At 34.8% G+C, this 16,352-nt stretch overlaps 1 protein-coding gene across 1 annotated transcript in view; it reads right to left on the bottom strand.

The window, feature by feature from the left end:
• Nucleotides 1–12,952, bottom strand: part of LOC145256500 (soluble guanylate cyclase 88E-like) — a 957,444-nt gene extending 944,492 nt beyond the window's left edge. The window contains exon 1 of the mRNA XM_080115458.1: nt 9,429–12,952. The gene's annotated coding sequence lies outside the window, so the exon portion shown is untranslated. The remainder of the gene's footprint in view (nt 1–9,428) is intronic.
• Nucleotides 12,953–16,352: the final 3,400 nt, after the last annotated feature.

The raw sequence follows: 16,352 nt of genomic DNA, 5'->3' as shown, positions 1-16,352 counted from the left end.
GGCTTGACCATTACTCCTGATCTTAAATGGAACACGTACATCAAATCTGTTGCCAAGGCCGCTGGAAAAATGGTGGGATCTTTCTATCGATCCAGTAGATATCTCACTGCTGATGCAATTCTCTATTTATATAAGAGCCAGGTACGTCCAAGGATGGAATACTGTTGCCACATCTGGGCAGGAGCTGCTAGAAAGGACTTGTCCTGCCTTGATAGAGTTCAAAATAGACTTCGTAGCCTCGTAGGAGATGTCCTTTTCTCTTCCTTGCAACCTCTATCTCACAGAAGAGATGTTGCGAGTTTGTCTCTGATGTATCGTTATTTTCATGGAAAGTGTTCGACTGAGCTTCAATCTATGGTCCCCCCTCGCAAAACTTTCACAAGAAACACTCGTCTAGCTGTAAACACTATCAATAATTCCCCCCACTCTTTATCTGTGCCTAAACCTAAACGTAGATTCCATGAACAAAGCTTTTTTATTAGAACTGCACGCCTGTGGAATTGTCTTCCGTTTTCCTGCTTTCCGGCTGACTACAATATGTTTGTCTTCAAGTCTAACGTAAATAAGTTCTTGATGAGCCGTTCCATATAAGTTATCAAATTTAACAAATTTTCATTACTAATGATTATTATATTGACCAATTTCTACTGTACACTCTTTAACCCTTATCCTTGAGTGGCCTCTTGGCCTTGATAATGTGGTGATACCTATGAAAAAAAAAAAGTCCAATGTGAACAAGTTCTAATTGAATCGTCCCCCTAAGTAATCCAAGTTACAAAATTCCCACTGTTTACTATGCTAAAATCACAATGACTAATGTATACCTATTAACCCTTATCCTTGAGTGGCCTCTGGGCCTTGATAAGTTGTGACACCCATGTAAAAAAAAAATTATTAATAAAAATTAAAACATACGCAACGATTGCCTTTTTCTTTTAATTTAATTTTATTTAATTTTAATGCGCAATATTATATCGAAGGTATATATTTTTTTTAAACAAAGCCTGGGGAGTGGACCTGCGAGGACTACCCAAAACCACACTAGAACCCGGCAGAAGAAAGGCCACTATTAATCATGACGTCACAACTTCCCTGGACTGATTGTCCAGAACATATCTTCGACTTGGAAAAAATGGCGTCGCCGTCTCGCACAGCAGGACTCTGGAGGAAAGTGTCCTAATGGAGGAAGATTTTTTCAGGGTTTTCCTTGTCCTAGATGAGTTGCGGGAACAGGCATGAGGAGCTTAGGCTATTCAATTCATAACCGGAGGGAGCATATCTGTATTCATACCTTTCCCAACAGTGGGATTGAAAGTGGGGTTATATCGATAGAATTTTAATGTTTGACTTTTACTTGTGACGTTGGATTTGGGCAGGAAATTAATTTTTCATACAATCCAGCGATAACATTTTTTTTACTTGACCCCATATTGCAGCTAGTGTTTATTCTTACTTTTCTAACGTGTGTGTGTGTGTGTGTGTGTGTGTGTGTGTGTGTGTGTGTGCATATTGTATGTTTGCAAATTATAAATATTTTGCAATAATTAGGGTGAAAGAGAAACTTAATGTGTGCTTCCAATTTTTAATTCGTAAAATAGACAAACGGTGTTCATCAGAAAACTGTCCCTTATCAGTTTTGAGAGTTTGGCAAAATTTTTAACACAGCGGAATTTAGCATGGAGAAAATTTGCGAAATAATTTTAGCATTATTTTTTTTTTTTTTCTGTTTTTGTTGCTTGTTTTTTTTTTTTGTTGTTGTTTGTTTGTTTGTTTTTGTTTTGATTTTTTTATCATTTCTTTGAGAAGGTTAGTACTCGAAACGGCAGAAAACACGGGGAAATTGACCATGGAGAAAATTCTCGAAATAATTTCAACATTTTTAAACATTTTCGTGGTTTTTTTGTTTTTCACTTTTGTTTTTTTGTTGTTTTTTTGTTGTTTGTTTGTTTGTTTTTTAACCTTTCTTTGATAGAGTTCGTCCTTGAAACGGCAGTAAATATGTAAATTAATAAAGCTGACTGACGCGGAATAGATTTATTACTAAACAGCAAAAACGCCAAAAATGTCAAAACTGCCAACTGATAATATATTTCCAATATATTCTCTATTAATACTTTATTATTATAATGCTAAATATACGTAAAGTTTGTCACATTCCTTTGCAAAAAAAAAAAACAAAAAAAAACATATAAAAAACATAAAAAATAACAAAGTATATAAAAATATTTTCGATATAAACCATGGAAACATGTTTTCAAACAAAATTATTCAAATTATAAAGTAATAGTGAATAAACTAGTTTAAAATATTTTCAAACCAATAAATATATTTTAAAGCACGTTTTATTTGATTATGTGTAATAAAAATATAAAATTTTCAGTTATACCAAAGATTAAGCAAATGATACAAACTAATTATTGATACCCACCTCTAAAAATATCCTACCTAAAATCTAATGGGTAACACTTTTCTGATAAGCACCGCTTGCCTATTTCCGAATGCAAAACCGGAAGCCGTCATCAAGTAGATTGTTTCTCTTTTAACAGTTCTCCACCCCAGCAACATTGAGTAAATACAGCTTGTTATATATATATATATATATATATATATATATATATATATATATATATATATATATAATTTTTTTTTAAAAAAAAGCAGAAAAAGGGGGTACTAATTCAAAATAGTAATTTGATATAGTAGCGGAGATTCCCGAGTTTCACCGACAAATTTTGAAATTTGTCGAGAGATGCAGACGATAAATTGAACCTTTCGCCAGTTAACTTTCGTGGATTTCTGGTTTCGAGATAAAGAATATCAACCACAACCATACCTCTACAAAGCCGCTATTCGTCCATACATGAGGAATTGTTGCTACATCTTGGCTGCTGCATCTACCACTAGTCTCTTCCTCTTGGACAGGGTTAAAAAGGCCACCAATCTATTACGTCCCGCAATATCGGTCAAGTCCTAACCTGTGTCGCACCGCCGCAATGTTGCATCCCTCTGCCTGTTTTAATGGAATGTGTTTAGATGAACTCATAGCACTTGTGCCCTCTCGGCGTACCTACTTCCCACTAAGCAGCAAAACCCCATCCCATTAAATGTTGAGATCTTTCGATGCCGGAAGGTTTTCTGCTCTAATAGTCCCCCCCCCTCCGAATCTACGTCGAAATCGACGGGAGTATCATCAAATTGAAAGGCAATAAATCCAACTAATTTTACTAGTGTAGCGTTGTACGGGGACCAACCCGTTGTAGCCTCAGTCGCAAAGTAGACAAAGAATAGAAAATAACTTCAACTCGTGTTTTTTTTTTTTTTTGTTGTATAACGGGATTTATTTCCTCATTGTTACGTTACCGCTGTGACGTCTTCTCGAGCGTCATTCATGCTCCTCACGTGATCTCGAACGTTCTTTACGTCTTTAAAGTGATCTCCTTTTTAAAGTCTTTATATTCCCTACCGGTAACTGCATTTTGCATACATTTGCATACGTACGCCCACGCTATGTTACACTAGTTTGCTTCCGTGAATTTCTGGTTTGTATTCGTTTTCGGATAAAAAAAAAAAAAATATATATATATATATATCACCGCCCTCTTCTCCCATTTCGACAAAATCGTTTTTTTACAGCTTCTTTGCTTTTCTCTTTTAATATTACGTAAATATTTCATATAATAATTCAATGACCTCCGCTCACTATTTCAACTCTTTTACCCCGAAAAGGAAAGTATTGGACCCCTATCACTAACCCTAAGTTCATGTGGCAACAGACCCCTCCTAAAAAAAAGGCTAATTCAGAACTTTACGTTGATAAGATCTACAGAATAAATACAAATGTAAAATAGACATCAAAGAATTTAAGGAAGATTCCTGTGTTTCGATGAATTTGGCGAGATATTCACTCACTCAAGTGTTGTTCTGCTATCATCTATCCCTCTCCTTCGAGGCATTCATGAATTCATTGTTGTTCATTGTTCAGAACCTCATTCACGTTGTATCTTGTAAGTGTTTGATGCTTTGCCATAGCTTTCTTTGCAGTTATACACACAATAGGTTGCAGTTTCTTTCTATCCGAGTAGTGCCCATACTTGGCGATGGTACTGATTATTTTATCCAAAGGAATCTTCTGCCCATCACAACGAGATACGAAACCATGAATAGAATTATTCCTGATTGTTTCCGTATTACACCAGTCACCTGTTTCCATTATTTACCGTTACCCTGGAGCGGGGGGGGGGTGAGCTGAAGTTTTCGACCTTGCCTAAGGGTTTCCCACAGACTAGTGGAGGGAAGGAGGTGCCTTACTTTTCCTTTGACCTATTGGACTCATCGTTGCTTAACTGGTGATCTGACGAGAGCCAGTGTGTCAACGTTATTGACGAGGTATGCAGACAATAAATTGGAAAGAAATAAACGCCGGTTTACTTTTGTATATTTCTAATTTGTATCTGTTTTCAGATTAAAAAAAAACATCGCTCATATCTTTTTTATTTCGACAAAATCGCTTTCTACTAATTCCTATTCTACTCTGTCTTATTTCGTAAATATGGCATATTCCAGTCTATCGACCTCCGCATTGAAAACTGGGTCCTTAAGCCTCACTTTCTTTCTCACTTTGAGCCGGAACTTTCTTTAGGGACGGACTTTCCTCTCCTCTCACCGTTTTCTCTGCTTGAGCAGAAGCACAGTCGCTTATCCGCCAGAGTTCGGTCTTTTATTCCTCTCAAATCTCTAGAAATCAGGCGGTTAGTCTCGCCCTCTTTCCAATAAAACCAACCACGTCTACCGCTTCTTCTTCTTCTTCTTCTTCTTCTTCTTCTTCTCCCATCCCCTGCGTATTGACAAAAAACAGAACAGACTTTCTGTCTTTTGAAGGTGAGTGCATTAGAAGAATTACTACACGTATTTGCAATTTTCGTCTCTTCAAAAAAACAAAACAAATTGGAACCTACTACTAACCACAACAATAAACTTAAGTCAACCTTTGTAACAGAGCGTGGGTGCGTGTATGGCGGCTATATGCAAATACCGAGCTGCATGTGAAATAACGTCACGGTAAGTAAAAAGAAACAGATATAAAAAGGAGGGAATCACGTGAGAGACGTGGATGACGTCACATCTGTAACGAGAAGTCACGCGTGGCGGGTGAATGAAGAATAAAGGCCTTTTCTTCAGATCTGAAACAGTAGTTGAAGTTATTTTATCTTTATCATTTCTGTCTGCTCTGCAACTGAGTCTGTAACGTGTGTCTAAATGTTAACGCATGTAACGTTACACCTTAATTTACACCTAAGTACATGTGGCAACACCCTCTTCTAAAAACGACTTAAAGAATAACAAATAAAAAGAAAACGAAAATAATTGATCGTGCTCTATTGCCTGTCTTTCATCCCCACGAAACAATTCGAAAAATGAAATTAAAACATGTAAAAATATGTGCAATCAAAAAGAAAAATACACAAATTATTTGCAAAAATAACCCCTCCTCCAAAAAAAAACGTTTGTTCTGTTAGACGCATGTATTAATAGCTGCGTACATCAAAACTTTGTAAGCATTGAAACATGATTAAAAACATTAGCCTTTTCTTGAAAATCCAAAACATATACGCAGTAAATAACATTGGTACAACCTCTACAAATATTTTTTTTATTTGTATTGAATTTGATCAAGAAAATTGTTCAACAAATTTCAGATTAAAAAAACATATACATACCACATAAAACTTGTTTCGGTGTAAGAAAAATATCCTGATATTTAATCCGACATTTAATTCTCTAGATTTCATGTATTTTCACTCATTTTATTATTATTCCTTATGAATGAAAAAACACAGGATTATCAAGGCCCGGAGACCACTCGAGGATAAGGGGTAATGGATATACATTAGTCAATGTGATTATAGCATAGTAAACATAAGTAGTGGGAATTTTGTAAACTGGATTACTTAGGGGGACGGTTCATCAAGAACTTGTTTATGTTGGACTTGAAGACAATTAGATTGTAGTCAGGTGAAAAGCAGGCAATCAGAACAGAGTTCATCGGGCGTGCAGTTCTAAGAAAGAAACTTTGTTCATGGAATCTACGTTCAGGTTTAGGCACAGATAAAGAGTGTGGGAAATTATTGATAGTGGTTTGGGCTAGATGAGTGTTTTTCGTGAAAGTTTGGCGAGGGGGGACCATAGATTGAAGCTCAGACGAGCACTTGCCATGAAAATAACGATAAAGCATAGACCGGCTCGCAACATCTCTTCTGTGGGAAAGAGGTTGCAGGGAAGAGAAAAAGGGCATTCCTCACCAAGCTACAAAGTCTATGTTGAACTCTATCAAGGCAGGATAAGCTGCTTCTAGCAGCTCCTGCCCAGATGTGGCAACAATAGTTCATCGTTGGACTACTTGGCTTTCATATAGGTAGAGAATTGCATCAGGAGTGAGATATCTACTGGAGCGGTAGAAGGATCCTACCATTTTTCCAGCGATTTTTGCAATGGATTTGATATACGTGTTCCATTTCATATCGAGAGTAAGGTTCAAGCCCAGAAGCTTGTCAAAACATGAAGCCTCCCCAAGACGAGAGCCATTTGTCCTCTTAACGCTATTGTGTTGAGCGTCATTCTCGTTTTTCATATTACACCAACAGTCTGCCAACATGCCACGATCCCATTTTTCCTTTAATTTACAACAGAATCGTTAATTGCATTGGAATTCGGTGGAGGGGATAATAGAATCATCCCATCACTAATTTGTATATGTTATTATTTTGTCTTTTCTTTATTATTAATAGTTCTTATTAAGATTAAGTATCCATTTCTTTGCTCATAAAGATGATTTTGCCTATGTGATTATACTGTGCAACAAATTTGCGGTTAAAAAAATTATATCCCACTTAAGCGTAAGAACAGTATCCTGATACTAAATCTCAACTTTTTTCTCGAGATTAGGCACCGTTTTCATGTATTATAAATCATATCTTATTTTTATTGGTTATGAATGAAAAACACCGAATTGTCAGTTAAAACAACATTTATCCTCTTAACCCTCTTGTGGTGAGTGTCATCCTCCTTTTATTATATTCTAGCAGTAATTTGCCAACATGCCACGATTCCATTTTATTTTAAAACATTTTTCTATCACTGAGGTAATCTCTCACCATGTTTTTCAATCACATTACTAAAATTCTAATAAAAGTGACAATTTTGTGAAAAAATGTGCCTAATTCGGCAAAAGGAAGGCCAAACATGGATTTTCCATGCCATTGTGCAGATAAAAATGGCCACATATATCCTGCACTTCTGAGTCTTGCACAGTGTTATTCAACAAAAAAAAATGTTTATTAGACAGGTGTTCTGGTTAGCTACATGTATGAGGTTCTTTCAATAAGTTTCCAAACTTTTTTTTACAGGCATTTAAAATCATTGTAATCCTTTGAAAATTCAGTATGTTATTGCTATACATCCTATTAGCTGACTGACCAATTTCTATGATTTCATATTCAAACGAATAGCTACAACAGGAATTGGAATACACTCTACTAAAGCCTGGTGAATTTCAAAAACGCAATCTGGATGTGAGCACATTTTGGAAGAACAATATCGAATAAGATTCGGTTTTAAACTCGGAAAAATTCCACAGGAACGTATGGAATGCTTCAAACTGTTCTGGGATCATCTTGCATGACTCATCAGCTTTTGACGAACATAAGAGATTCAAAGACGGCGGGGAGTCTGTGAGGGGTGATTAGGGACGTGAAAGGAGTACGAAATCAGAACACCCAAATTGATTGGCCAAATAAAGAATTTCATGGATAAGGACCGTCGTGTGTTTATAAAGAATAAGTGCACAGTTTGATGACAGTGTAGCAACTGTACACAATTATTCGCGAGTAATTGAAGATGTGGAAGATTTGCGCAAAGTTTACCCAAGGGTGTTCCATCCTTGTCACAGACTATTTGACCATGATGGGCACCAAGACAGCTCTTTACCCTCCCCATAATCTAGACCTTGCCCCTGTGACTTTTGGTTATTCTCTAAGCTCAAGAAAAACCTTAGAATTTGTCGTTATGGAGCAATTGAGGAGATGAAAGAGGCTGTGACAAGGGTCATTGACACGCTCACATAAGAGGACTCCCATGAGGCCTTCCAGAAATTGTTGGAACGGTACAATTGGTGCATTGCAGCCGGAGGAGATTACTTCGAAGTGGATTAGAGTTTTATGCGTGTACTCTCAATGAAAGTACCCATACGAAAAAAAAGAAGTCTTATTTAAGGCACCTCGTATCAAGTTTTAGAAATTTCCGTAAATATGGAAAAAGTATTAAAGACAAACAGTACTCTCTTCGGTGAAATTAAGAAAAATTGCCCAATAAATTATCCCTCAGCACACACAAAAAAAACGTTTGTTTTGTTGGACGGACGTTCTAATAGCTACATATATCATTCTCCGTAAATATGGAAAAGTATTGAAAACGTTGCTCTTTTCTGTGAGACCAAGAAAGAAAATGCGCAATAAATTATTTTCGAAAACAATAAGTTTGTTTTGCTCGAACAGTGTTCTGGTAGAAACGTAAGTCAACACTCGGGCATCTCCGTATACATGGAAATTCTTAGATATCAGTTCTACACAAGCACTAAAACGGGTATCATATGTATCCAGTGGTTAAAATTCGATGTAATTCAGCTGTTATAAATGAAAATCAATTTAAAAACAAAAAAAAAAAAACATAGAATTAAAATAGGGTAAAAATTGCGGAGAATGCTCTGTTTTACGGTTGTTGTAAAAATGGAACGGAAATTTAAATTTCGTTCTGATTTAAATTCGGTACATTTTTTACATTACGTCCAACTCATCGTTCACATAAGATATGTCAACTTTTATAGGTTTCCGGGTATGCTGACAAGGTTGGTGTGTCAATTCCGAAAGCCGTTCTTGACATGGGGAGGTTAGGGGTGTATTTCGAAAGCTGTTCTTAACATGGGGAGATTGGGAGAGTTTATTCGTTGTAAGCACACCTAAAGACCTATAAATTTGAACAGCGAGTTGGACTTATGAAAAAAAAAAAAAAAAAAAAAAAGGTATACCAATTTATTTTTTTCGTTTATAAATTAAATTCGTTTTTGTTAACCAAGTTTTATTTTTATAAAAAAAATTATTCTTTTTTTTATATATATAAAAAGTACGATTGTTGAATGTTATTATTATTATATATATTTTTTCGTTTCGATTACTTTCGGTTTGGGGGGGGTGGAGGGGACAATAATGATAAAAAAAAATTAAAACGGAACGAAATTTGAATTACCGTTCCATTTTTACAACAACCGTAAAACAGAGCGTTCTCCGCAAGTTTTACCGAAAATAGTAACATTTATTCAACACGAGAAAAAAAAAAAAATTGCTAAATGTTGAGCATAAAAAAATAAAAAGACTTACCTCAGTTGAGTGGTCACTCCTAAATGTTTGCACGTCGTCTATGAAAATAAGCGAAAGTAAAAATCCGTATCCAAAAAGTAAAAAAGATAAAATAAAGGGGGGGGGGAAATACTGCGATTAAAGCGAAGGTAACGTTCGACGACTGTTAAGAACTTGGTTTTAACGGACTTATTTTTATTGTCAGTTTATTGTTCGTCTGTTTCGTTATACCACGTTCTCTTTATCTCTTTTTTAATTATTTTATTTTATTTATTTTGTCGTTTTTGCTTTTTTTCGCTTTCGATAACTTTTATTTTTATCGGAGATATTCTTTTTGTATATTCCGGCCGATTAAATGGTAAAGGTTTGTTCGTTCCTTACGGACGATCCACCGCTATCCAGTCGGGTCACGCTTCGACTCACAGCCCGATCAACCATCAGGTTATGTGTTCTGCGATTAATTACAAGATAAAAGGAAAAACGTTGACCTCCGTTGTTTGTCTTCTTTGTAACTGTGTTCTCTAACAATTGATGCGCTTGAGTCGATAACATCTCAATGACCTGACACCCCTCCGCTCTCTCTCTCTCTCTCTCTCTCTCTCTCTCTTTCTCTTTCTCTTTCTCTCGATTTTTCTCAATTTATCCGTGTGTTCTCCATATATTTATTTAATTATTTATTATTCATTATTCAACGCGTACGAATATCTCTTCTGACTTTCCCGTTTTTTTTTTTGTTTGTTTAGTGTTTTGTTTTTGTTTTGTTTTTTGTCTTTTTTTGTTTTTTGTTTGTTTTTTTTTCTTTCTTCTGCCAAAGATGTTGATCCAACCAACGATCAACGTTTAATATTTAATCCTAACTGTTCATTCAATTTAATTAAACGGGCTCGAACTCTTTCGTATACGTGTGTACATTTATTTATTTATTTATTTATTTATTTATTTCCTGTTATCGAACATATTTCCGACTTTTTCGGCTCAAGTTGATCCAGTCAGTGATCAACGTTTAATACTTACTCTTAATTGTTCGTTCAACTTAATTAAGCGGGCTCGGACTCTTGTTGACTCGAATTCTAACTATGATTATTATTGTTTCACATGCATAGGTGTATCTATTATATTGATTCAGCTGAGGTAAAATAGATTTTACAACTTTTTCAGCTCAAGAAGTTGATCCATCTATCGGTAATAATTAACCATACAGTACAATTGATCCCACCTTTAGTTTCTATTTTCTTTTATTTCGCTATGATTTTCGTCTTTAAAATGAGTTTCTGTTATTATTTATTATGTCATTTATTATGTCATTTATAATGTTATTTATTATGTTATTTATTATGTCATTTATTATGTCATTTATTATGTTATTTATTATATCGTTTATTATGTTATTTTCCGCTCAACTCGTCGTTCGCTTACGATTTTTATACCACCACCAACAACAAAACTATGCGACAAGTAAAAATGTATTATTATGCGACAATGTAAAAAATAAATAAATAACGTGAATAAAGAAGAAAATATGAATAATGATAACCACAGCAGCGAAAGAAGGGAGGTAAACAAATAGAATAAATAAATGACGTAAATTAAGAAAATTTGGAAGAGAAGGAGTATCAATATGAGCGTAAGAGAAAAAGAGTAAGATAAAAAAAATGTAACTCAATAAATGACCTAAACAAAGAAGAAAATGGAAGTAGTATTAGCTGAAAGAGTGTAAGAGAAACAGGGTAAGTGGGTGATGTAAATATATAAATAATTTAACTAAAGAAGAAAAAGAGAAGGTAGTAGCAGCAGGAGCAGCAGAGAGGGGAGGGTGATGTGAATGAATAAATAAATGACGCAAATAAAGAAGAAAGAGGAAGTAGGAGTAACAGTAGTGCAGAAAAAATGGGAGTAAAAGGATTACTTAATAAATAATAGATACGAAAAATACAATGAAAACTATATTCCAATGAATTAATAATTCTTTATACTCTCTGTCTGTTTGCATTCGTGTCTGTATTCACATGAACTTTTGTGTATTTATTGCATATGGAGTAAAAGGATTATTTAAATAAATAACGTAAATAAAGAATAAAAGAGCAGCAGTGGTAATAGTTGCAGCAGCAACACAAGAGGAAGAGACAGTAAGACAAAAATGTACATAAATAAATTACGAAAATAAATTGTAGTAGTAGTAGCAACAGTAGCAAAGCAAGGGAAAAGAGTAAGATGAAAACCTAAATAAATAAAAGACGTAAATAAAGATGAAAAGGGGAACAGTTGCAGCAGCAATAGCGCACGAGAAAGAGAGTAAGATGAAGACTAAATAAATAAAAGATGTCAATTAAAAAGCAAAGAAATGTATTATTATCTGCAGCCTAAGAATATTAAGAGAGTGGCGTACATAAATGAATGACGTAAATAAAGAAGAAAGAGAACAGGGGGGATGTCGGCAGCAGGTTTGCTGAACGAAAATTTCTCGACGCGGTTTACAGGATTTGCTTCTCCTCACACGGGCATTTTAATCTTCAAAGCAGCAGTAAAACATTTGAGATTTTTTTATGAAAATCATTCTAGAGATCCACAAGCTGGTAGTTCTTGGAAAAAAGCTACTGAAATTACAATGATGTATCTAAACAGCAAATTGATGGAGACCTCTAGACCAACGTAATAAACGAGCTTGAACAAAGGAAGCAGGGAACATTTCAAACAATTCTGAAGAACATATTCCTTATTAGTATTCATAGAAAAGACTGAGACTATCAATATCACATTTGTGAGAAAGAGGATGCAAAAAAGAAAAAAGGGTGTGACACATCAAATTACAGGTACGTTTCTAAACCAAGGCTTACAAATGTTATACGCAAAAATACGGTTAAAAGTGTTCTAAATAATTAATAATTATTTCAATGTATATACCTATTTACAATGCCTCCCCACGGGACAGAGTTAGACACCAGGGTCGTTTTTTAACGTGGAGAAAAGGAACAAAAATAAAAACTGTCTCAGTCGTGAAGGATTTCTCCTCCACTGACAGAGAACAAGAAATTGAAGTGCAGCATCTGAAGAACAGATACTACACTTTGATTTTCTGTCTGTATGTCTCTCTGTATTTCTGTATTTTACTTGTTTTTATTTGTTTTTAATTCATTTATTTGTCCCACTTTAAAATTATGTTTGTGTATTAATTTCTTGCGTCACGCAATTCTCTCAAGCCAGCGGACATCGGTTTCCTGCTGGGCTTTACTCGGGCCAATAAGAAAAGTTTTTTCGCTTTCCGAAAAATACACGCATGGAAAATACATTGACCAATTGGTTCGGATAGATTAAGGATTCAGTTCCATGTGGGTAACGCCCTCGTTCGGTATGATGAAACTATGTTTAGTTGAGTAATTAAAAAGCCCACAGAGCGTGACAATAAAACGGATCGTATCTTTTTTGCTCATAAAACTGGAATTTTTCCCTACGGTTGAAGAGCGACGAACGAGTCTCACTTTCAATTAATATTAAGAACAACGGCGTTCGATCCAAAACAAATTAAACTAGTTTCTTTTTTTATCTTTCTTCTTCTTCTTCTTCTTCTTCTTCTTATTATTATTATTATTATTATTATTATTTTAGTAGTAGTAGTAGTAGTAGTAGTAGTAGTAGTAGTAGTAGTAGTAGTAGTAGTAGTTACATGGCGTTTCTCTTGTGGAGTTATTATTTTACCTCTTTACCAGTTACCGATTCTGTTTTAAATTCCAGATTCCGATATAATTATCGATCCAGATTCAGATTCTTTTTAAATTTCTAAATATTTTAATATGGGATGTTTTTGTTGTTTTTTTTTTTAGTTTTTTGTGGGAGAGGAGGGGGTACATCAACTACCCGTATGATATGTGCGTATACTTTCGGAAACGTAATAACACACTTGGGGGAGGATTTTAGTTCGTATGGAAATTTAAAATCTATAAGTATTTATCGTTTCATTTTAGTACTAGCAATATAAAATTAAGTTTTAAACAAAGACAAAAATTAAACCACTAAAAGAATCGTTTTTGGCATCGGAGGATAGCCATCAAATTTTTTCGATTCCGATACTTCTGAAAGCCTCGATTATTCCAATGGCCGATTCCGATTAATCATCCCTGCGCTGATATATATATATATATATATATATATATATATATATATATATATATATATATATATATATATATATATATATATATATATATACTAGTAAAAGTCGACTGCTTAACCCCGTTTATGATGGAAATACTAATATATGTCAGTTAAGTTAATTGATTCATACTCAGTCGAGACATTGTCAGTTTTTACGTATCGCATATTTCGTTCCGCGAACTTTATATCTTACTTGGGTTGGATAGAATATTTATTCACTTGCTTCGCCACGAGGGCAGAGTGTAACACAATGTCGGATTTATATGTCTGTTAGGGGAAAATCCAACTTTCTAAAAAAAAGGATCATTCTTTCAGAGACAAAAAGTTTTTTTTTTTTTTTAAATGCCTCAGTCTAGAAGGATTTGTTGAAAGAGAAAATTAAATGTAGCATCAGAACAGATGCTATATTTTACTCTCTAACCAGGAAGGTCAAGAGGTGAACTTTGACTAAATATTGGGGACAAAGAGTGATCAAAAAGTAATCAGACGTATCTATATTTTTCAGGTCGGCGTCCCTAATTTGAAAAGCATAAATATTTATTATGAGCGTGTTCAACGACTTTTATCCTCATTATTATCTGTCATCGTTCAAGTCCATTTATAGGGTGTGCCATGTTATAAGAATAAAACAACGCTTTGTTTGCGTGTGGTTCTTCGAATCCACGTTCAGCTGAGTACTGTTGCATTATTAGAATTTCTTTCCGTTAACTGTTGCGTAGAATAATTAGGATATTTACTTTAATAGTAAGAACGGAAAGCTTGTTCCAACGCAACACTTTCCACAGTACCTCCTCATAAATTCCAACCCTTCCACATCGTGACAACGACGGAGGAAGTTGTAGCGTGATAGTTCCAAAGCTGCCCAGCTATCAAAGTTCTGGTGAAAATCCAGGAAAAGATGGATTCGTCGTCCTTTGGTTTTCTATGCCTCTGCAGGCGGTACTCAAAGATGTATCAGACACGAAACCGCAAAGCAATCGAGTAGAAGAGTCACCGTTGCTTCTCTGCTTTCCCTTTGTGTGTTTGAAATGAAACCTTCCCCGACTCCCTCTGTCTCGTTGTTCTTTGTGTCTGCAACCTTGCAGTTTAACGACTAACTGTGACTAACGGGAGATACTTCGTGCAGGTCAGATACTCCTGGAGCGCTATCTTTGTAAGCTCTATGCAGAAGTCCGACTCACTTTACAAATAAACATGTATATCAGTCTATTTGTGAGCCAGAAGAAGAAAAGCAAGAAAAGAAAAAGGAAAAAAAGGAAAGAAAAAGAAAAGAAGAAAAAAGAAAACGAAAAGAAAAAACACAAGGAAGAAAAAATGAAGAAGGAAAGAAAACAGAAAGAAAACAAAAAAAGAAAATGAATAAAAGAAAAAAAGGAAAGGAAATTAAGTAGAAGAAGAAAATGAAGAAGAAAAAGAAGAAGAAGAAAAGGAAAAGAAAACGGATAAAGAAAAGAAAAGAAAAGGGAAAGAAGTAGAAAAGGGAAATGAAGAAAAGGAAAAGAAAAAGGAAAAGAAGAAAAGAAAAAGAAAACGGAGAAGAAAAAGAGGAAGAAGAAAAAATGAAGAAAAAGTGAACTCTATGCAGTTGTCCGATTTGATTATCAACAACAACAACAACAACAACAAAATTCGCAGTATCAAATTCAATTCAGTTCCCCGCAATTTATTTCGATCTAATTAGAAAATCCCTTCCAGATGTAGAAAATCTGAGATTACAGAATGCATTAAAAGCGATGCGACGGCGCGCATTCAAAACACCTTCGTAAGAACGAGAGTTTCAGAAGTGCTCCAACTAAAAACAATCTTCGAAGTCCGCGTTTTGCATGGCGTTAAAATAATTTTAAATTCAATGAGACTCCTTTACTTTACAATAAAAAAAACAACACATGTTCATCTGTACATGAATATGTTAATAAATATATATCCATCACGTCACACAAAATATAACAAGTAAAAAAAATGTCGGACAAAACCTCTTAAAGTGTTTAGGGGAAGGGAGAAAACACGTAGTAAGTGCCACAGCGTATTACATAATAAAATAAAATCAGAAAAATATTCACTCTATTCCCATAATGAGATGTGTTTCTTTTTTTTTCTTCCCTTTCCTTCTTTTAGTACCAGTTGATAATTACTTTTTATTTTTTTATCTTCTATATTTCTTCTTTGTAGATTTTTTTTGTCTGTCTGTCTGTTTGTCCGTCTGTCTGTCTTGCGGCATATCAACCTGTTTCCGAGTTTATTAATTTTCATTAATTTGAACTTCACAGAACTTCATTAATTTTCTAAAACGTCTCTATGTTTCCTCTTATTCTATTTCTTTGAAATCAAACAGAAACCATTCACTCTATTTCCATAATGAGACTTTCGTGTAAATTACCGCGGTGTCCTGTGTAAAAGAAATATTTTTATCCGCTGTTGAATTTGGAAATTATTTAATGAAAATCGCTCTAGACAAAGCACAAAGCCACTTGATGTAAGGGGCTAACAAGAAAAGAACGGAAGATGATTATTACAAAGACAGAAAACATTGGCCTAAGTCTCGCTGTAAGTAGGAGAAAAACAGTCAGTAGGAAGGGAGTTCCGCAACAGTGCAGTTCTTGGAAAGAAACTGTTGAAATCGAAAGTTGTATTACAATGGGGGTATCAAATCAGTGAAGTGATCGAGACGACAAGACCAACGAAGCAAACGAACTGGAACAAAGGAAGCAGGGAATAGATCAGATAATTTTGAAGAACACATGCCGTAAGAGTTTTTTTTATAGAAAAGATTGAGATTAGCAACATGACGTCTGTGTG

The sequence above is a fragment of the Euprymna scolopes genome, chromosome 32, assembly GCF_053919585.1.
Source record: "Euprymna scolopes isolate OS-2025 chromosome 32, ASM5391958v1, whole genome shotgun sequence".
Taxonomy (NCBI): domain Eukaryota; kingdom Metazoa; phylum Mollusca; class Cephalopoda; order Sepiida; family Sepiolidae; genus Euprymna; species Euprymna scolopes.
The sequence above is the reverse complement of the archived record's forward strand: the minus strand, read 5'-3'. Positions and strand labels throughout refer to the sequence as shown.